Source organism: Neoarius graeffei, chromosome 15, assembly GCF_027579695.1.
Source record: "Neoarius graeffei isolate fNeoGra1 chromosome 15, fNeoGra1.pri, whole genome shotgun sequence".
In the NCBI taxonomy this organism is placed as follows: domain Eukaryota; kingdom Metazoa; phylum Chordata; class Actinopteri; order Siluriformes; family Ariidae; genus Neoarius; species Neoarius graeffei.
The window spans coordinates 54,305,367-54,328,163 of NC_083583.1; the positions used below are offsets into that span (position 1 = coordinate 54,305,367).

At 42.8% G+C, this 22,797-nt stretch overlaps 1 protein-coding gene across 1 annotated transcript in view; it reads left to right on the top strand.

Annotated features, from left to right (window-relative positions):
* Positions 1-22,797, top strand: part of LOC132899027 (cystinosin-like) — a 260,058-nt gene that overhangs the window by 164,062 nt on the left and 73,199 nt on the right. The gene's annotated exons all lie outside the window — the stretch shown is intronic.

Genomic DNA, 22,797 nt, shown 5'->3' on the forward strand with positions numbered 1-22,797 from the left:
AAGAGATGGGAGGGAGGATGGAGGGGGACACTACCGGGGGGGGGGGGGTTGTGAGAGACACACATGCAGAATAAATAAGCTCCTCCTCTGGGACATTTGGAGGTGGGGTGGAGGAGTTAATTATAGATTGCTCGCTAAAAATTCCTGCACCCTCACTAGTAGCAATGTCTAATTGTGTATATTGTGTTCCATTATGTATATTTATTATAGTACACAATATCATAAAATCTTGTGGGTTTTTTTTTTAGTAATTTTCACATATTCTCTTCACTTCAAACTTTCCAAATGTTTCCAGATACCATTGTTTTATATTTTATATTTATTCTAATAATAAATGAATTTTTCAGAATTGCAAGTCCTAATATGTATGTATTTTTATGTCAATATATGGTTCACTATGACATGTATGATGTGCTTAAACAACAGAAGCCAGCATGAGTCCATGTCAATCATTTGGTTTCAGGTTTTGATGATTTCAGTATCAGGTGTGGTTCCTGCTTGGCTGGAATGGAAACCTTCAGGAAATCAAACTGGCCCTTTTGTGGATAAGATTGCATCATTACTATGTCAAGAAGATATTTGGCAATAAAACTAAATGTATTACTCTCTTGTTTCTTGTAACATGTTTGGTGCAGGGTGGCACGGTGGTGTAGTGGTTAGCACTGTCGCCTCACAGCAAGAAGGTCCGGGTTCGAGCCCCGTGGCTGGCGAGGGCCTTTCTGTGCGGAGTTTGCATGTTCTCCCTGTGTCCGCGTGGGTTTCCTCCGGGTGCTCCGGTTTCCCCCACAGTCCAAAGACATGCAGGTTAGGTTAACTGGTGACTCTAAATTGACCGTAGGTGTGAATGTGAGTGTGAATGGTTGTCTGTGTCTATGTATCAGCCCTGTGATGACCTGGCGACTTGTCCAGGGTGTACCCCGCCTTTCACCCGTAGTCAGCTGGGATAGGCTCCAGCTCGCCTGCGACCCTGTTGAAGGATAAAGCGGCTACAGATAATGAGATGAGATGTTTGGTGCATTGTGGTCCTGGCGCTTAACTGTGTTTTGCTCTGCATGAACAACACTAAAGAATCAGTATGATTTGATATGTTTGCAGATTATCCAAGAAGTATCGGTTCTCTAAAAATGGTTATCAGTGAACAAGTGTTAGCTCCTTAATTTTGTATGTTTGGATTATTGTATATTTGAATGAAAATAACATTCCATTATTTTAGAAATTCATGAGCGGCACAGTGGTGTAGTAGTTAGCACTGTTGCCTCACAGCAAGAAGGTTCTGGGTTCGAGCTCAGTGGCCGACAGGGGCCTTTCTATGTGGCGTCTGCATAGGTTTCCTCTGGGTGCTCTGGTTTCCCCCACAGTCCAAAGACATTGTCCATAGATTAATATGTGGCAACCATGGGCTGAGGTTGGGCTGAAGTGCCCTTGAGCAAGGCACTTAACCCCCAACTGCTCCCTGGGCGCTGTAGCATAGCTGCCCACTTCTCTGGGTATGTGTCTGTGCTCATTGTTCACTTGTGTGTGCATGTGTGTGTTCACTGCTTCAGATGGGTTAAATGCAGAGGAGGAATTCCACCATGTGCTTAAGTCTGTGCTTGAGTGTATGTGTAACAATAAAGGCTTTTTGACTTTCAGAATTTTAATCTAGGTTATGATCTAAGCAGCCCACTCACTGTCCAAACTCCAAACAATGACTATTAGTGCAGAGGTAATGAGTTTACATTTCAAGGAAGCGATTGTCTACAGCTTGAGAATTATATTTCCTAGGTTAATCTTAGTCATACACAGATCAGCCATAACATTATGACCATTGACAGGTGAACTGAATTACACTGACTATGAAAAAGTCAATGCTGACACCTTTCTGTTTTAGCCAGCATTAACTTTTTCAGCATCTTTCGATTACGTTCATTATGTCTTATATTGAATATTGTTAGTTTTTTCTTTTTTGTCAGACATCTAATTTTTAGGTTTGTTTACCTGACATGTTTCGACGTACGACTGTCGTCTTCCTCAGAGTGTCACCGGATGCTATTGGTGACGCATCTTTTATCAGCTGATGTTTCCGAAGGCGTGGCCTTCCTGTCTGGATTGACAGGTCGGTCACGCCTTCTACTGTCAGTTCGTCCCCTGCAAGATGGCACTCCAGGTATGGGAGAGCATGTATGCTCCCTCATCTCGGTTGATGGTACTCGGCAGGGGCGCCGCCAGAAATTTTGGGCCCCATGAAAGATTAGAATTTTGGGCCCCCCAACTTTGCCCACCCTCATCACAATTGCAAGGAAACATCTTATTATAAATTTATTTCAAAGTGACACGGAGTGACATTTCAATTTGATCAGTTACGTACGTAGTTCTTCATATGTTGTAACCTCTATCCCTCTTTTATGTGTGCTGCGCTTTCTCCAGCTCCTCAATTTGAAACCAATGGTTTAGAACGTGTGAACATTCCACACACATAACCATGTCAAACACTTGACTGGTGTCCGTTATTAGCAACACTTTAATCTAGCAAACTGTATATGGTGCTCGCTCATTAAAAACTTCAATCCTAAAGCATTTATGGGTTGTATTGCTGCTTGCCTCCTTCTCCAAAGGGGGCTTCAGTGGTTTGGTAGGGCGGAGGTCCCCCTGAGGCTGAATCTGTGCATATTTAGGGCACCCCATTAGTTATGAAACTGGTTATTAGCACTAGTTATTAGCACCAGCATAACGTAATATTTCATCTTGTTTATCACACAAGTCTCGTCTCGTCTCGTCTCGTCTTCTTCCGCTTATCCGGGACCGGGTCGCGGAGGCAGCAGTCTAAGCATGGAAGCCCAAACTTCCCTTTCTCCAGACACCTCGGCCAGCTCCTCGGGAAGAACACCGAGGCGTTCCCAGGCCAGCCGAGAGACATAGTCCCTCCAGCGTGTCCTGGGTCTTCCCCGGGGCCTCCTCCCGGGGGGACATGCCTGGAACACCTCCCCAGGGAGGCGTCCAGGAGGCATCCGAAAAAGATGCCCGAGCCACCTCAGCTGGTTCCTCTCGATGTGGAGGAGCAGCGGCTCTACTCCGAGCTCCTCCCGAGTGACTGTGCTTCTCACCCTATCTCTAAAGGAGCGCCCAGCCACCCTGCGAAGGAAACTCATTTCAGCCGCTTGTATCCGCAATCTTGTTCTTTCTGTCATTACCCAAAGCTCATGACCATAGGTGAGAGTCGGAACGTAGATCGACCGGTAAATTGAGAGCTTCGCCTTTTGGCTCAGCTCCTTCTTCACCACGACGGACCGGTAAAGCGACCGCATCACTGCGGAGGCTGCACCAATCCGCCTGTCGATCTCACGCTCCATCCTTCCCTCACTCGTGTACAAGATCCCGAGATACTTAAACTCCTCCACTTGAGGCAGGACTTCTCCACCAACGTGGAGAGGGCAAGCCACCCTTTTCCGGTCGAGAACCATGGCCTCGGACTTGGAGGTGCTGATTCTCATCCCAGCCGCTTCACACTCGACTGCAAACCGCCCCAGTGCATGCTGAAGGTCCTGGTTTGAAGAAGCCAACAGGACAACATCATCCGCAAAAAGCAGAGATGAAATCCTGTGGTTCCCAAACAGGATTCCTTCCGGCCCCTGGCTGCGCCTAGAAATTCTGTCCATAAAAATTATGAACAGAACCGGTGACAAAGGGCAGCCCTGCCGGAGTCCAACATGCACTGGGAACAGGTCTGACTTACTGCCGGCAATGCGAACCAGACTCCTGCTCCGTTCGTACAGGGACCGGACAGCCCTTAGCAAAGAGCCCCGAACCCCATACTCCCGAAGCACCCCCCACAGAATACCACGGGGGACACAGTCGAATGCCTTCTCCAGATCCACAAAGCACATGTGGACTGGTTGGGCAAACTCCCATGAACCCTCGAGCACCCTATGAAGGGTATAGAGCTGGTCCAGTGTTCCGCGACCAGGACGAAAACCGCATTGTTCTTCCTGGATCTGAGGTTCGACTATTGGTCGAATTCTCCTCTCCAGTACCCTGGAGTAAACTTTCCCTGGGAGGCTGAGAAGTGTGATTCCCCTATAATTGGAGCACACTCTCCGGTCCCCTTTCTTAAAAAGAGGGACCACCACCCCAGTCTGCCACTCCAGAGGCACTGTCCCCAACCGCCACGCGATGTTGCAGAGGCGTGTCAACCAAGACAGCCCCACAACATCCAGAGACTTGAGATACTTAGGGCGGATCTCATCCACCCCCGGTGCCTTGCCACCGAGGAGCTTGCAAACCACCTCAGTGACTTCGGCTTGGGTAATGGATGAGTCCACCTCTGAGTCATCAGCCTCAGTCTCCTCAGTGGAAGACATGACGGTGGGATTGAGGAGATCCTCAAAGTATTCCTTCCACCGCCCGACAATGTCCCCAGTCGAGGTCAACAGCTCCCCACCCGCACTGTAAACAGTGTTGGCAGAGTACTGCTTCCCCCTCCTGAGGCGCCGGATGGTTTGTCAGAATTTCTTCGAGGCCGACCGATAGTCCTTCTCCATGGCCTCCCCGAACTCCTCCCAGTTCCGAGTTTTTGCCTCCACAACTGCCTGAGCTGCAGCACGCCTGGCCTGCCGATACCCGTCGGCTGCCTCAGGAGTCCCGGAGGTCAACATGGCCCGATAAGACTCCTTCTTCAGCTTGACGGCATCCCTTACTTCCGGTGTCCACCACCGGGTTCGGGGATTGCCACCACGACAGGCACCGGAGACCTTGCGGCCACAGCTCCGAACAGCTGCGTCCACAATGGAGGTAGAGAACATGGTCCACTCAGACTCAATGTCCCCCGCCTCCCTCGGAAGCTGGGAAAAGCTCTCCCGGAGGTGGCAGTTAAAGACCTCCCTAACAGAGTGCTCGGCCAGATGTTCCCAGCAGACCCTCACCATACGTTTGGGCCTGCCAGGTCTGTCCAGCTTCCTCCTCCGCCAGCGGATCCAACTCACCACCAGGTGGTGATCAGTTGACAGCTCAGCCCCTCTCTTCACCCGAGTGTCCAAGACATAGGGCCGGAGATCAGATGAAACGACTACAAAGTCGATCATCGACCTCCGACCTAAGGTGTCCTGGTGCCACGTGCACTTATGGACACCCCTATGCTCGAACATGGTGTTCGTTATGGACAAACCGTGACTAGCACAGAAGTCCAATAACAAAACACCACTCGGGTTCAGATCGGGGAGGCCGTTCCTCCCAACCACGCCCCTCCAGGTGTCACTGTCGTCGCCCACGTGAGCATTGAAGTCCCCCAGTAGCACAATGGAGTCCCCAGTCTGAGCACCCCTCAGTACCTCTCCCAGGGACTCCAAGAAGGCCGGATACTCTATACTGCTATTTGGCCCATAGGCACAAACAACAGCAAGAGCCCTCTCCCCAATCCGAAGGCGCAGAGAGGCGACCCTCTCGTTCACTGGGGTAAACTCCAACACATGGCGGCTGAGCTGGGGAGCTATAAGCAAGCCCACACCAGCCCGCCGCCGCTCACCACGGGCGACTCCAGAGAAGTGGAAAGTCCAGCCCCTCTCGAGGAGCTGGGTTCCAGAGCCCAAGCTGTGCGTGGAGGTGAGCCCGACTATCTCTAGCCGGTACCTCTCAACCTCCCGCATAAGCTCAGGCTCCTTCCCCCCCAGTGAAGTGACATTCCATGTCCCAACAGCCAGCCGCTGTGTCCGGGGATCAGGTCGTCGAGGCCCCTGCCTTCGACTGCCACCCAATCCACACTGCACCAAACCCCTACTGCTACCTCTGTGGGTGGTGAACCCACAGGAGGTCGGGCCCACATCACCTCTTCGGGCTGAGCCCGGCCGGGCCCCATGGGCAAAGGCCCGGCCACCAAGCACTCGCATACGAGCCCCAACCCCGGGCCTGGCTCCAGGGTGGGGCCCCGGCTGCGTCCTACCGGGCGACGTCACGGTCCTGGATTTTTTCTCCATAGGGGTTTTTTTGGTGAACTGCTCTTGGTCTGGCCTGTCACCTAGGACCTGTCTGCCTTGGGAAACCCTAACAGGGGCATAATGCCCCCGACAACATAGCTCCTAGGATCATTCAAGCACACAAACCCCTCCACCACAATAAGGTGGCAGTTCTAGGAGGGGATCACACAAGTCAGTTCAGCGCTGGATCAGGGAGGCCATAGAGATCTGTAAGCGAAGTCCGAGGACCATGGGCGCTGCCAGGGGGGGAAAGGTTAGAACAATTCTAGGGGCCCAGCACTGCCATGGGGCCCTTTAAGGGGCTGATAATATGCTTTTAATGATTTTAATAAGACTTTTGAAATAACAACAATGCAATATTCCATCTGGTAAAATAAGCTAATTGAACAAGGTTGTCTATTTCTTGAGTTCTTCAACATATTGTCATTTAACCCTCCCCCTTTTGCGAAATGGTACGGTCCAGTTCTGGTAGACGCGCGATGCGTTAAATCTGTGTGCTGATCAGTGCAATGCAGCCAGCCAGCCAGCAGTGGAGTGCATACAGTCTATGATCGCTAAATATGAAGAGTGGCTGTCAAAAACGTAAAGAAAGGCAGCTGAAAGCTGAGAGGGACCGGAGAGGCAGGCAACTGGTCACTCAGTTTTTCCCAAAGAAAGGTAGCTATCGCTCACATGTGTGTTCAAAATATTAGCGAATGGTAAATGAACAGTATGAACATGGTTGGATTAGCCTATCAAGAGAACACTTTTACAGTTTGTACAGTGACATTTTTTTCCATTTTTTTAATAACTGAATCACACAAGTCAGTTCAGTTATTAAAATGGAAAAAATGTCACTGTACAAACTGTAAAAGTGTTCTCTTGATAGGCTAATCCAACCACGTTCATACTGTTCATTTACCATTCGCTAATATTTTGAACACACATGTGAGCAATAGCTACCTTTCTTTGGGAAAAACTGAGTGACCAGTTGCCTGCCTCTCCGGTCCCTCTCAGCTTTCAGCTGCCTTTCTTTACGTTTTTGACAGCCACTCTTCATATTTAGCGATCATAGACTGTATGCACTCCACTGCTGGCTGGCTGGCTGCATTGCACTGATCAGCACACAGATTTAACGCATCGCGCGTCTACCAGAACTGGACCGTACCATTTCGCAAAAGGGGGAGGGTTAAATGACAATATGTTGAAGAACTCAAGAAATAGACAACCTTGTTCAATTAGCTTATTTTACCAGATGGAATATTGCATTGTTGTTATTTCAAAAGTCTTATTAAAATCATTAAAAGCATATTATCAGCCCCTTAAAGGGCCCCATGGCAGTGCTGGGCCCCTAGAATTGTTCTAACCTTTCCCCCCCTGGCAGCGCCCATGGTCCTCGGACTTCGCTTACGGATCTCTATGGCCTCCCTGATCCAGCGCTGATGTTTATTATCTTCTGTGCGGATGACTCTGGCATTCCCCCAGTCCATAATATGATTTTCCCTTTTGCAATGATCTGTTGTGGCTGACTTATAATTTTCCTGTTGTGCCTTTTCTTTTATTGTTCGGGTTTGTCTTGTAACTGTCTCCTTTTCGCACTCTTTCTTATGTTCATTTTTTCTTGTGTTGAAACTCCTTCCTGTCTCTCCAATGTAAGTTTTATTGCATAATTGGCATGGAATCTCATATATGGTGTTACATCTGTTGTCCGGATGTATTCTGTCTTTGGGATGCACCAGGATCTGACGGAGTGTTGTGTATGGTTTGACAGGTGTGTTAATGTTGTATTTCCTCATTGCTCTTTGAATGCCTTCCGTTATTCCTCTGATGTATGGTAATGTCACTACTCCCCTGTGTTCATGTTTGTTGGTTTGTTTTTTCTCTTTCTTCTGTGTTTTATTGTTTTTGACCTGTTCCGCCCCTTTGGATATTGCCCATTGTGGATATTGACATGCCTTCAGTGCGTGTTGTATATGTTGTTCTTCCTGTTCTTTGTCCTGTGCATCTGTAATTATTGCTGCGCATTTATGCAATGTTCTAACTACAGATATTTTGTGCATTATGGGGTGTTCGGAAGTCCAGTTTAAATATTGGTCGGTGTGTGTGGGTTTCCTGTGTACATTTATTTTGATGTCCCCCTCTTCTGTGTGATGTATTTTTAAGCTATTGACTGCTCCGTTTCCTCTTCATGTGTGAATTTTATATTGCCAGTATTGTCTATAGTATTGAGATGGTCGGTAAGTTGTTGAGTGTATCCCCTCTTTACTTTTTCCAGAATGTCGTCCACATAACATTTCCAGAGTGTTGGTCTGTATTCCGCTGGTATTGTAGTGAGTGTTTTCTGCTCCAGGTCTTCCATGAAAAAGCCGCACATGATGGCTGATAGTGGGTCTCCCATGGCAAAACCTTCCTTTTGTCTGTAAATTGTGTTCCTGAACTGAAAGTATGTGGATGTGGTGATGAATTGAAGGAGTTGCGTAATGTCTTGTACAGTGAGGTTTGTGCGTTTCTTGAGCATCCTATCTGGTTTTAATTTGTCTTGTACTACCTGTATGGTGGCTTCCGTGGGTGTTCTGGTGAAAAGAGATATGACATCATGTGAAATGAAAACTTCGTCTTGTTGCATTTTTATGTTTTTTAGTTCTTCTGCCAGTTGTTTTGAGTTTTTTCAGTGTTGGTCTGTGAGTCCTAGTAATGGTTTAATTATTTCGGTAAGTGCTTTTGATAAGTTGTATGTCACTGAACCAATGCTATCTACTATGGGGCGTAATGGTGTTCCTGGTTTGTGTATTTTTGGTGTACCGTAAATCCTGGGGATGACATTGCAGATCATTGCAAAAGGGAAAATCATATTATGGACTGGGGGAATGCCAGAGTCATCCGCACAGAAGGTAATAAACATCAGCGCTGGATCAGGGAGGCCATAGAGATCCGTAAGCGAAGTCCGAGGACCATCAACCGAGATGAGGGAGCATACATGCTCTCCCATACCTGGAGTGCCATCTTGCAGGGGACGAACTGACAGTAGAAGGCGTGACCGACCTGTCAATCCAGACAGGAAGGCCACGCCTTCGGAAACATCAGCTGATAAAAGATGCGTCACCAATAACATCCGGTGACACTCTGAGGAAGACGACAGTCATACGTCGAAACATGTCAGGTAAACAAACCTAAAAAATTAGATGTCTGATAAAAAAGAAAAAACTAACAACTTTTTCAGCAGTTTGTGCTACAGTAGCTCTTCTGTGGGATTGGACCATATGGGCTAGCTTTTGTTCCCCATGCGAATCAATGAGCCTTCGACACCCATGACCCTGTCGCTGGTTCACCGGCTGTCCTTCCTTGGACCACTTTTGGTAGGTACTAACCACTGTATACTGGGAACACCCCACAAGATGTGCCACTTTGGAGACGCTCAGACCCACTCATCTAGCCATCATGATTTGGCCCTTGTCAAAGTCGCTCAGATCCTTACACTTGCCCATTTTTCCTGCTTCCAACACATCAACTTCAAGAACTGACTGTTCTCTTGCTGCCTAATATATCCCATCCCTTGACAGGTGCCATTGTAATGAAATAATCAATGTTATTCACTTCACCTGTCCATGGTTTTAATGTTATGGCTGATCGGTGTATATACAGTATGCTACTGTACACAGTTTCCAAATTATGCTTTGCAATAATTATCCTGTTTAATGTACTTCAAGGACTTTTAAATTAAATTTGTTAAATGGGGAAAATGTGCCAAAAATATGAAACATTCTAAAATCTAATGTAAAGTAAAATATAAAATAAATTACTTATAGAACACTTTCATACAAGTGTGTTCATGTGTAAAAAAAACATGAGATATAAGCATCTAAATTGAAATATTCCTTCATGGTAGTAGTTTCATAGTAACCGGAATTCTTTTTCAATTCAGTAATCTGAATTTAATTTCTAAGCTTATCTGCACCCAGCCTCCATCAAGAACATACTTTTTCAGAATCAATCAAACATGTTTAGACTGACTTTTTAACTTCACTTTTGACATGAAGGCTGAATGCAGTTATGACTAACGACCCATTCGACATTATAGATGTCACTTAGATAGGAATCAACACATTTGTTTAGAATGATGGAAAAACACTCCAGGCATGGGTTTAAGTCATGTATCAGCAGCAACGCTGACTTTTTTTTCTCATAATAATGACCTTGAGAGAAACTGGTAATAATAATGCTTGACAGCTGCGAGAAAGATTGTGTCACACCTTAGTGGTCCTCTAAAACCTATAATATGCACATACACATATTTAATTAGAGCTTCTTAATAAGATTAAACATTAGAAGCTGAGGTCATATAAATAATTTAAGCTAGACCTTTCATTTCAGGGTCATGCAAGACCCAACAGGAATTTTACAAATACGTCTGTCTTCAAGTGTGTTTATAAGAATCCGCTGGGGTGCTGAGAAAAGGTCTGTTTTGTGTGGTCTTAATGAAATCCCAGCATCCAGGGTTAGATTTTTCTTCTGGCATGGCATCCACCGCTAAAGGCTTCCCTTGCTTTCTGCTAATGAGAAAGGTTTGTGACATGACGAATGAAAACCGCAGTCCAAACATACTGTCTGAGGCAAGAAAATCTCAGTAAAAATGGCAACTGCGTGCGGAAAATAGTGATTTCCATGCAATCGTACCCTGTAGTCATTCAATCCCTTTTTCAGTTTATACATTGGTTATTAATGTCAAGAGACTGTGTAGGGACAGGTCATTCTGTGTGAATACTGATTAGGTCTTGGCCAAAGACTAAGGATCAAGTAAGTGGGCTGTGAAACACACGGCTGCCTTCAGATCATAGTGACTATAAACATCTCTGAGATGAGGGAAAAGCCTGCAGCTGTGCTTGGCTGCAAAACTGAGGCCTTACATCTGCTCTCTGTGTGTGTGTGTGTGTGTGTGTGTGTGTGTGTGTGTGTGTGTGTGTGTGTGTGTGTGTGTGTGTGTGTATAAGAGGAGCTTGGTGGGCCCTGTAGCATGGGATAACTACTTGAAATGTGTACAGTTTTGCAAAAAGGTACAGAAGGCTGAGGTCTGGAGTTGTGATAGAGTTAGTAGTCATATCTTTTCTGGCAATTTTGTTTGCATGAAATGCAACAAAATTAGTCTCGCTCATTAGATTTTTACTTTCTGTCCGGGATTATGAGTATGTGTTGGGTTTCAAGGTGATGGGTTTCAAGGTGATGGGTTTAGTCCACTAATAGAAGAATGAACAATGGTGAATAATGCCCTTGAAAGGACAATAAAAGTAAAAGTCATTGATGAGCACACACACAAATAATTATTTAAAATTTGACCTGGAAAGAGCAAAATTTTCCAGTTAGTGGCAGCCAATTTTTTGATGAATTTAAAAAACAAACAAAAAAAAAACCCTGTATTTGTATATTTTTAAAAATGTATTGGACGCTGATTAAAATATACTTTTATTTTCTTACAAAATAAAGGAAACATATCACTATCAAATAAAAAGCACTGTACAGTGATGATTGCATTCAACTGTGAAATTTCACCCTCAACCATGACCTTGATCTATTACCACAATGATAAAACACTAGAAAGATATCCATAATCCGTTATTTTTGGTGTGAAAAGGATATACTACATTAAAAACATTTGTTAGTAGACACTCTTGCTTCTAATTATCAAGTTAAAAACATTAGTGTACAGTGGCTGGATGGTGCACAACACTACAAACTTACCGCACCACATAATAAAAACTTATTTCAACAAAATAAATCCAACAGATCTTGATTGGAAACAGCCTATTGTGTGTGCTGGAGAGTTTAAAGCACAGTGAAGCACATGGAACAGGGCTGCTGCTGTTATAGTGCCATTTAAAGCAATTACATGCATGCTAAGCTTAAAGAAACTTTATTTGACCTGGTAACATTCTGATTGTTCAGTACAAACATTTGCAGGTTATGCGTATTGAATAAAGCACAGAATTTAGGCTCCAGGCTTCCCTGATGACAGTGTGTACAGTGTGAATTTAAAAAAAACAACAACTCTTTTTTGGTCAGATACTGTATTTGTATCTTAAGCACATTTGAATCAGTCAATAAAAGAAAACAAATTGGATGTAGAATGTAATAAAATGTGCTCATTGGATGTATAATTTCATTTTTGTTAGCTTTTTCAAATAGGTAGTTAGCTAGCTAATTTTGCTAGCAAAGGAATAGAATGTTTGTTTGTTTGTTTGTTTGTTTGTTTGTTTGTTTGTTTGTTTGTTTGGCCATTGTGTTATGTTGTTACATCACTTGTTAGCTGTCCTTAATGATGTCCTGAATTTAATGATACTTAATAGTTACAGCAGTATCACAATAGCTATACTGTAAAGCAGGGATATACAGTGGTGCTTGAAACTTTGTGAACCCTTTAGAATTTTCTATATTTCTGTATAAATATGACCTAAAACATCATCAGATTTTCACACAAGTCCTAAAAGTAGATAAAGAGAACCCAGTTAAACAAATGAGACAAAAATATTATACTTGGCCATTTATTTATTGAGAGAAATGATCCAATATTACATATCTGTGAGTGTCAAAAATATGTGAACCTTTGCTTTCAGTATCTGCTGTGACCCCCTTGTGCAGCAATAACTGCAACTAAACATTTCCAGTAACTGTTGATCAGTCCTGCACACCAACTTGGAGGAATTTTAGCCCATTCCTCTGTACAGAACAGCTTCAACTCTGGGATGTTGGTGGGTTTCCTCACATGAACTGCTCGCTTCAGGTCCTTCCACAACATTTCGATTGGATTAAGGTCAGGACTTTGACTTGGCCATTCCAAAACATTAACTTTATTCTTCTGTAACCATTCTTTGGGAGAATGACTTGTGTGCTTAGGGTCATTGTCTTGCTGCACCTTCTCTTGAGATTCAGTTCAGGGACAGATGTCCTGACATTTTCCTTTAGAATTCACTGGTATAATTCAGAATTCATTGTTCCATCAATGATGGCAAGCCATCCTGGCCCAGATGCAGAAAAACAGGCCCAAACCATGATACTACCACCACCATCAGATGGGATAAGGTTCTTATGCTGGAATGCAGTGTTTTCCTTTCTCCAAACATAATGCTTCTCATTTAAACCAAAAACTTCTATTTTGGTCTCATTCGTCCACAAAACATTTTTTCCAATAGCCTTCTGGCTCATCCACGTGATCTTAAGCAAACTGCAGACGAGCAGCAATGCTCTTTGGAGAGCAGTGGCTTTCTCCTTGCAACCCTGCCATGCACACCATTGTTGTTCAGTGTTCTCCTGATGGTGGACTCATGAACATGAACATTAGCCAATGTGAGAGAAGCCTTCAGTTGCTTAGAAGTTATCCTGGGGTCCTTTGTGACCTCGCCGACTATTACATGCTTTGCTCTTGGAGGGATCTTTGTTGGTCGACCACTCCTGGGGAGGGTAACAATGGTCTTGAATTTCCTCCATTTGTACACAATCTGTCTGACTGTGGATTGGTGGAGTCCAAACTCTTTAGAGATGGTTTTGTAAACTTTTCGAGCCTGATGAGCATCAACAACGCTTTTACTGAGGTCCTCAGAAACCTCCTTTGTTCGTGCCATGATACACTTCCACAAACATGTGTTGTGAAGATCAGACTTTGATAGATCCCTGTTCTTTAAATAAAATAGGGTGTCCACTCACACCTGATTGTCATGACACTGATTGAAAACACCTGACTCTAATTTCACCTTCAAATTAACTGCTAATCCTAGAGGTTCACATACTTTTGCCACTGACAGATATGTAATATTGGATCAATTTTCCTCAATAAATAAATGACCAAGTCTAATATTTTTGTCTCATTTGTTTAACTGGGTTCTCTTTATCTACTTTTAGGACTTGTGTGAAAATCTGATGATTTTTTAGGTCATATTTATGCAGAAATATAGGAAATTCTAAAGGGTTCAGAAACTTTCAAGCACCACTGTTTGTGTGTGTGTGTGTGTGTGTATATATATATATATATATATATATATATATATATAATGTGGAGTATATTATATTACACAGAGGCACGAGATTATGAAGTTCATCAAGTGGTGAATGTATATATTCACGAGTGAGCGAAGTGAGCATGTGAAATATTTTTTAAAACGAGAAGATAAACTTCATATCTTTAAGCCAACATGTGATTTTCTTTTTATTATATAGACACATTCACAAAAAAAACCCCAAATTTATCAAAACAATTCATCGATTTCCTCACAAGTGACATATTGAGAAATATGTCACAGTTACTCTTCTCCATGTCACGGCTGTAGGTCATATTAAAAATACAAGTGTCGTCTTTCTCAGGAAAACACTTGTGTCGATATATGTATATACACTGATCAGCTATAACATTAAAAACACTGACAGGTGAAGTGAATAACATTATTTCATTACAATGGCACCTTTCCAGGGGTGGGATATATTAGGCAGCAAGAGAACAGTCAGTTCTTGAAGTTGATGTGTTGGAAGCAGGAAAAATGGGCAAGCGTGAGGATCTGAGAGACTTTGACAAGGGACGAATTGTGATGGCTAGATGACTGGGTCTGAGCGTCTCCAAAATGGTACGTCTTGTGGGTTGTTCCCAGTGTGCAGTGGTTAGTACCTACCAAAAGTGGTCCAAGAAAGGACAGCCGGCGACAAGGTCATGGGTGTCCAAGGCTCAGTGATTCGCATGGGGCATGAAGGCTAGTCCATATGGTCCAATCCCACAGAAGTGCTACTGTAGCATAAAGTGGTAAAAAAAAGTTAATGCTGACACCTTTTTGTTTTAGCCAGCATTCCTTTTTTCAGCAGTTTGTGCTACAGTACCTCTTCTGTGGGATTAGACCATATGGAATAGCCTTCATGCCCCATGCGAGTCAATGAGCCTTGACCACCCAAGACCCTGTTGCCGGTTCACAACCACTTATGAATGGTTATTTGTCTCTGTATCAGCACCAAGATAGATTGCTGACTTGTCCAGGGTGTACTCGAGCAAAGTTGGCTGGGATTGGCTCCAGCTCACCAATGACCCTGATGGATAAGTGCTGTAGATGATGGATGGACTTGTAACCATGTCTTTTTCAGGTTTTCTTTAAGCAACAGGGGTGAATACTTATAGAATCCCACTTTACCCACCAAAAAAATGTTTTTTATCAATGTTTTCCACAGTGTTTTCCAAAATGTCTTATTATTTTGCAGAGAATCGTGACATATAATCTCAGTTGATGAACTGCAGTCTGTTCGTCTCTTTTGCAGGTTATATATCTATTTATGTGTTCAGAATGTAGCTTTCAGAGAAATGCTGATCAATGAACACTGTTAAAATGAGCTACTGATGTGTTACTGGTCACTAAACAGTTTTTTTTTTTCTTTTTTGTCAAGCCCACTTGACTGTAATGTGGCCAATTATTTGAAATGAGTTTGACATCCCTGCAGATCTTTTAGGAATTAAGGTACTGACAGATACTGTATTAAAACACCAAACAGGCTTCTGTATAGAACTGTAAAACACATTTAAAGTATTACACTGGATTGAACACTGTATGCTATTACAGAAATTACAACTTGCCTAGCTTTTATTAAGTAACTAGCCTGGATTTTATAAAGTAACTAGCCTGGATTTTGTTAAAGTAAATACTGTATTTTGTTAAAGTAGAATTTGCATGTATTTTTTTCCACAGCACATGAATTCAAACCCATTTCTCAGCTCTGTTGTCATATCCTGGCCTTAGATTTAGTCTACACTGGAAACGCTCACATAAATCAATCAGGAGAAAAGTCAAAGCATAAAATGTGTCTGTCATCATCTCGCCTCAAAATGACACACTGCCGTGAAGGCACATGGCTGAAGAGGGAGTTTTCCTCTGGGACAGCTTATGGGCTACTACACAATGTTCCATCTTGTCTGTGAAGACAAGCTTTTCAAACAACATATTATCACTCATGAAGGTCTGCACATTGCTCCTTTTAAAGTATTTTTGCTGACTTTTTTTTGCGTATGTCAGGATGTGTGTATGACTGATTTTGCAAGCAGCCAAAACGCAATGTGTGAGAAGTTTGGCTGCAGTGTATTGGATTCCCGTGGCTCAGCACTGTGTAAATTATTCAGTGGTGGGATTCTCGTGGTTTGGAAGTTTATTCGTTTAAGCTCCATTGCATGCCTCAATTTTCACTTGCCGCTGGTTGTATGAGAAATGCTTCCAAGCCAAAGATTCATTTAGTACATGGGCATAAATGTTTCATATTTATATCATGATTAGTATGAACATTATAAATGAATGTAAATGTCTATATTACACCTGATATAGTACTAGTCGTTTACAACCCCAATTCCAAAAAAGTTGGGACATTGTGTAAGCTATAAATAAAAACAGAATGCGATAATTTGCAAATCATGGAAATCCTTTATTTCACTGAAAATAGTACAAAGACAACATATCAGATGTTGGAACTGAGAAATGTTATTGTTTTTTGAAAAATATACGCTCATTTTGAATTTAATACCAGCAACACATTTAAAAAAAATTGGGACAGGGGCATGTTTACTACTGTGTTGCATCACCTCTACTTTTAACAACACTCTGTAAACATTTGGGAACTGAGGAGACCAACTGCTGTAGTTTTGAAAGACAAATGTCCCATTCTTGCCTGATATACAGTTTCAGTTGCTCAAGGTTGGGGTCTCCTTTGTCGTATTTTGCGCTTCATATTGTGCCAAATGTTTTAAATGGGAGACAGATCTGGACTGCAGGCAGGCCAGTTTAGCACCTGGACTCTTTTACTATGGAGCCATGCAGTTTTAACATGTGCAGAAAACAGTTTGGCATTGTCTTGCTGAAAGAAGGAAGGCCTTCCCCGAGAAAGATTTTGTCTGAATGGCAGTATATTGCTTTGAAACATGTATATATCATTCAGCATTAATGAAACCTTCCCAGATGTACAAGATACCCACGTCATGTGCACTAATGCACCTTCATACTATCACAGATGCTGTCTTTTGAACTGTGCACTGATAAGCCAAATGGTCCCTCTCCTCTTTAGCCTGGAGGACATGATGTCTAGGATTTCTAAAAATAATTTCTAATTTTGATTCGTCAGACCTTGGGACAATTTTCCACTTCGCCTCAGTCCATCATAAAAGAGCTTGGGCCCAGAGAAGGTGGCAGTGTTTCTGGATATTGTGTATATATGGTTTTAACTTGCATTTATGGATGCAGTAATGAACTGTTTTCACAGACGATGGTTTTCTGAAGTGTTCCTGAGCCCATACAGTGATTTCCACTACAGACATGTCTGCTTTTAATACAGTGTCACCTGAGGGCCTGAAGATCACAGTCATCCAATGTCAGTTTTCAGCCTTGTTTCTTGCATACAGAGATTTCTCCAGATTCTCTCAACCTTTCAATGATATTATGTACCATAGATGATGTGATGCCCAAATTCTTTGCAATTTTACATTGAGGAACGTTATTCTTAAATTATTGCACTGTTTGCCCATGCAGTCGTTCACAGAGTGGTGAACCCATCTTTACTTCTGAGAGACTGAGTCTCTCTGAGATGCACTTTTTATACCCAATCATGTTGCTGACCTGTTGCCAGTTAACCAAATTAGTTTTTTTTAGCATTACACAATTTTGTCAGTCTTTTGTTGCCTCGTCCCAACTTTTTTGAAATATGTTGCTGACATCAAATTCAAAATGAGCATATATTTTTCAAGAAACAACAACATTTCTCAGTTTCAACATTTGATATGTCTTTATACTATTTTCAGTGAAATGTAGGTTTTCCATGTCTTTCAAATCTTTACATTCTGTTATTACTTATGCTTTACACAGTGTCCCAACTTTTCTGGAATTGGGGTTGTATTATTTAGAGAAATTGTTTGATTTTCATTGGGTATCTACATGTTAACACTTACAGAAAGTTATTTTTACAAATTGTTTACATTCTTGGAAGACTTAATAAATACTTCATAAGCAGTGAGCTTAAGCAGTAATCTCATCCATTATTTTGTAGCAACCAATGCATCTGTGTGCTAAACAATACTAAAGGTTATGTTGCCCTGGAGGGGTGGCACGGTGGTGCAGTGGTTAGCACTGTCGCCTTACAGGAAGAAGGTTCTGAGTTCAAGCCCAGTGGCTGACAAGGGCCTTTCTGTGTAGAGTTTGCATGTTCTCCCCATGTCTGCATGGGTTTTCCCTGTGTCTGCTCCAGTTACCGCCAAAGACATGCAGATTAGGCTAACTGGTGGCTCTAAATTGACCATGAGAGTGAATGGTTGTTTTTCTCTATGTGTTAGCCCTGCAATGACCTGGTGACTTGTCCAGGGTGTACCCCACCTCTCGCCCATAGTCAGTTGGGATAGGCTCCAGCTTGCCTGCGACCCTGCACAGGATAAGCGGCTACAAATAATGGATTAATCGATGGATGTTGTCCTGGAGATCCGTTATTGTGATATCTAATGAGAAAGGGTGACCTTTCTGAACATTTCAACTGTGTTCAATACAGATTGTAACAGGTTCTGCTGAGTGAATTATTAGCATATTGTCCATTATGCAGAAAACCTTTCAGCAAACACTGATATCAAAGATACCCATTGAAGTATTTGTTCAATTCAAAGAGCACAATTAAGAAAGAGCAGAGGCACACTCACAGACTCTCAAGGGGCTTGTGAAGATGAAAATGAAAGTGAAATTGAAATCAGTTTTAGTCCCACCCCCATAGTGAAAGTAATTTAATGCTCAAAAAAAAAGAAAAAAGCCCACATTAATTCATCCAAATACACAATGTGGATCAATGCTAACCATATTTAGGTTTCCATGCTCCCTTTAGATTAAAAGGTTTGCTTGAATTAACCAGGGTTGCTGATCATCAACCGTGAGATAAGTGACCATCAGGGTTTTTTTTCTCCATACACACAGTCTGAAATTACACTACAGGCTAATCAAAAGACTAGCACAAAATTTACCATCGGTCATAATAAATAATGGGACACAACAAATAGCACGATGGTTGCTAATGCTTACTTGTGAAAGCAAAGCGAAACAGCTAATCAATTAGGGATATAAGTCAAGGAGAAAGTCCACATCAGCTGCTTTATCCCTGCCGACTCATTAGAATGGGAGAAGTCAGGAGTCAGGCTACAGGATCAATACATTTTCTGAAAGCCAGCTGATTGTTTTATATTGAATCCAATACTCCAGGACTCCTTTAGAAAAATGGAGACTGAAAGAAAACTCACCAGAGGCAAGGTGTAGCAAACCATCCTGTCAGATTTATCAGAGTCTCTTATTTAATAGGACACATTTTATTTGATAACTATTTTCTTCTCCTAAGGAAAACAAAGGTTAAATCTGGCTCCTCAAGATTCTATGTAGAAATCTACAATAGGAGTTTATCAGAGAGGGTACCAAGTAGAAAACCTTAAGGATGCTCTTAACCTTCTTTCAAAGAACCTCTTTTCTATGTGCAACTCGCAAATTATTAGGTTTACACAATACACTCAGAGAAATTAGGGTTAAGAATTCTTTGAACAAAGACATGCAGGTTAGGATAACTGGTGACTCTAAATTGACCGTAGATGTGAATGTGAGTGTGAATGGTTGTCTGTGTCTCTTACCCCTTTTCCACCAAATCAGTTCCAGGGCTGGTTCAGAGCCGGTGCTGGTTCACAACTCGTTCAACTTGCAAGTCAGCTGAGAACCAGTTTGCTTTTCCATAGCTCGCGGTGCTAAGGGAAGCCACGTCATTACGTCGCTGTATACGTCAGTTACGTCGCTACATTTGCATAAACCTTGGCGTGAATATCGAAGCAAAAACAACACGGAGAAGAAGCAGCAGCAACAACAACAATAATAATGGATGACTTCACGTTTGTACAGCTGCTGCTTCTCGTCGCTTAAAAATGGCGATCTTTCGCAGTCTTGTTATTGTTGTTGGTCTTAACAACTCCGCCGCCCCCCCGACGTAAGGGGTTCTTTCCTCTGGCCCAGCAGAGAGTTGGTGCTAGCCTGGAACTGGTTTTTCTGGCCCCAGAGCCAGTTCTTTGTCAGTGGAAACAGAAAACCCGGTTCCAAACTAAGCACTGGCCCCGAACCAGCCCTGGAACTGCTTTGGTGGAAAAGGGGCATGTGTGTCAGCCCTGTGATGACCTGGCGACTTGTCCAGGGTGCACCCCGCCTTTTGCCCATAGTCAGCTAGGATAGGTTCCAGCTTGCCTGCGACCCTGTAGAACAGGATAAAGCGGCTAGAGATAATGAGATGAGATGAGATGAATTCTTTGGACAGTATAATGGTGCAGTGGGTTGACAAAGTTGCTGCTTCACAACTCTAGAGTCCTGGGTTTGATCCAAAGTTCAGGTTTCTGCCTATGCTGCATTCTGTGTTCTCCCCACGTTCATGTTCCTCCAACTGTCAAAAAATATGCAGTTAAGTGGCTTGTTTATAATAAATTACACATACAGTAGGTGTGAAAGTGTGAGGGCATGGTGGCCTGTGATGGACAGCTAAATTCTCCCACATTATTCCCAGTGTAACTGGGATTGGCCCCAGGTCCATCATAACCCTGATCAGGATAAAGCGGTTACTGAAGATGACGTTACAAGGTTATACACTCACAAGCAACTTTATTAGGTACACCCATCCACCTGCTGTTTTATGCCGTTATCTAATCAGCCAATTCCTTGACAGCAGCACAATGAATAAAATCATGGTGATGCAAATCAAGAGCTTCAGTTAATGTTCACTTCAAACACCAGAATGGGAAAATTGTGATCTCAAAGTGTGACTTTCACTGTGGCATGGGTGTTGGTGCCACATGGACTGGTTTGAGTATTTCAGGAACTGCTGATCTCCTGGGAAGTTTTTTTCACACACAACAGTCTATAAAGTTTACACAGAATGGTGCAAAAAACAAAACACACTGAGTGACTGACAGTTCTGTGGGTGGAAACACCTAGTTGATAAGAGAGGTCAGAGGAAAATGGCCAGATTGGTTCGAGCTGCCAGGAAGAATATAGTAGGAGTAGAAGGATATAATCACTCTTTACAACTGTGGTGAGCAGAAAAGCATCTCAGTATGCAACAGCAGAAGACCACATTGGGTTCCATTCCTACAGCCGAGAACAGGAATCTTAGAATCCAGAACAATTTCCTATTAAAGTGGCCAGTGAGCATGTGTAAAATCTCTAAGAAGAGATCCATCCAGAGAGACAAAAAGACACTTCAGTGTTCTAGATTTAACCTGTTTTTCTAAGCGTGTGCAAACCCACCATTATGAGATGGTATTATGAGGCTTTTTAACTTTTGTGCGTGGTGGAACCAATTGGATTTGCTCAACTGAATCGTGTTTCATTGACACTGTGACAACTTTAGAAAAACGTTGACAGGATTGCTACACAGACAGCCAGATAGAACATTTAAGACAGCCATGCACAGCTCAGAGTCCAACACAGCTTGGAGATATTTTCCAGCTTAAACACACCTGTTTCCACTCATCATTTATTAAATGATGCTTTGGTGGAAAAATAGAAAACAGGCTCATATCATGGGTAATATTTCATCATAAACATCCAGTTGTTCCCAGAAGAAGCCAAAACAATATAAATCCCTGATTTGGACACACAGCGCCATTCCTATAAACAATGACAGATTTCACTTCACTTGACACATTACTTAATAGTCTGTGACATAAAATACTTTTACACTGGTCAAAAAAGTCAAACTTTAGACAAAAAAAAAATAAAAAATTACCTTCTAGTTCCAAATGGACCATAAACAATCATATTATAATAAATTAAACTTGCATAATAGATTTGGTAAGCAGCTCACTGGAAGCTGATTTGCAAATAAACCTCACTGAGCACTTTATAAAGGAACACTATACCAACACTGGGTACGGCCTTCCTTTGCTCACAAAACAGCCTCAGTTCTTCATGGCATGGATTCCACCACATGTTGGAAACATTTCTTTGAGATTCTGGTCCATGTTTACATCAGACAGTTCCTACAGGTTTTTCAGGTGCACGTTCGTGCTGCGAATCTCCCGTTCTACAACATGCCAATTGTGTTCTATTGGGTTCAGATCCGGTGACTGGGAAGGTCACTGAACTTATTGTCATGTTCATAAAACCAGTATGAGACAGTTTTTGCTTTGTGACATGGTGCATCATCATGCTGGAAGTAACCAATAAAAGATGCACATGAAGGGATTCACACAGTTAACAACAATCCTCAAATAGTCTGTGGCATTCAAGTAATGACTGATTGGTATCAACAGCCCAAAGTGTGCCAAGAAAACATTCCCCACACCATTACACCACCCCCACCAGGTTGGATCCATGCAGTTGGCACCAAATTCTGACTACCATCTGTGTGCCTCAGCAAAAATCATGATTTATCAGACCAGACTACATTTTCCCAGTCTTTAGCTGTCCAGTTTCTGTGAGCCTGTGCCCACTGCAGACCCATCTTTCATTTTTTTGTCTGACAGAACTTGAACCCGATGTGGTCTTCTGCTGTTGTAGCCCATCTGCCTCAAGGTTCAACATTTAATGCATTCTGAGATGCTTTTCTGCTCAGTACAATTGTACAGAGTGGTTATCTGAGTTACTGTAGTCTTTCTGTCAGCTCAAACCAGGCTGGTCATTCTCCATTGACCTCTCTCATCAACAAGGAGTTTGTATAAACAGAACTGCCACTCACTGGAAGTTTTTTTATTTTCCTTTATTGCCCCATTCTGTGTAAACTCTACAGATTGTTGTGTGAAAATCCCAGATCAACAGTTACAGAAATACTCAAACCAGCTCTTCTGGTACTGACAATCATGCCAAGATCAAAATCACTGAGATCA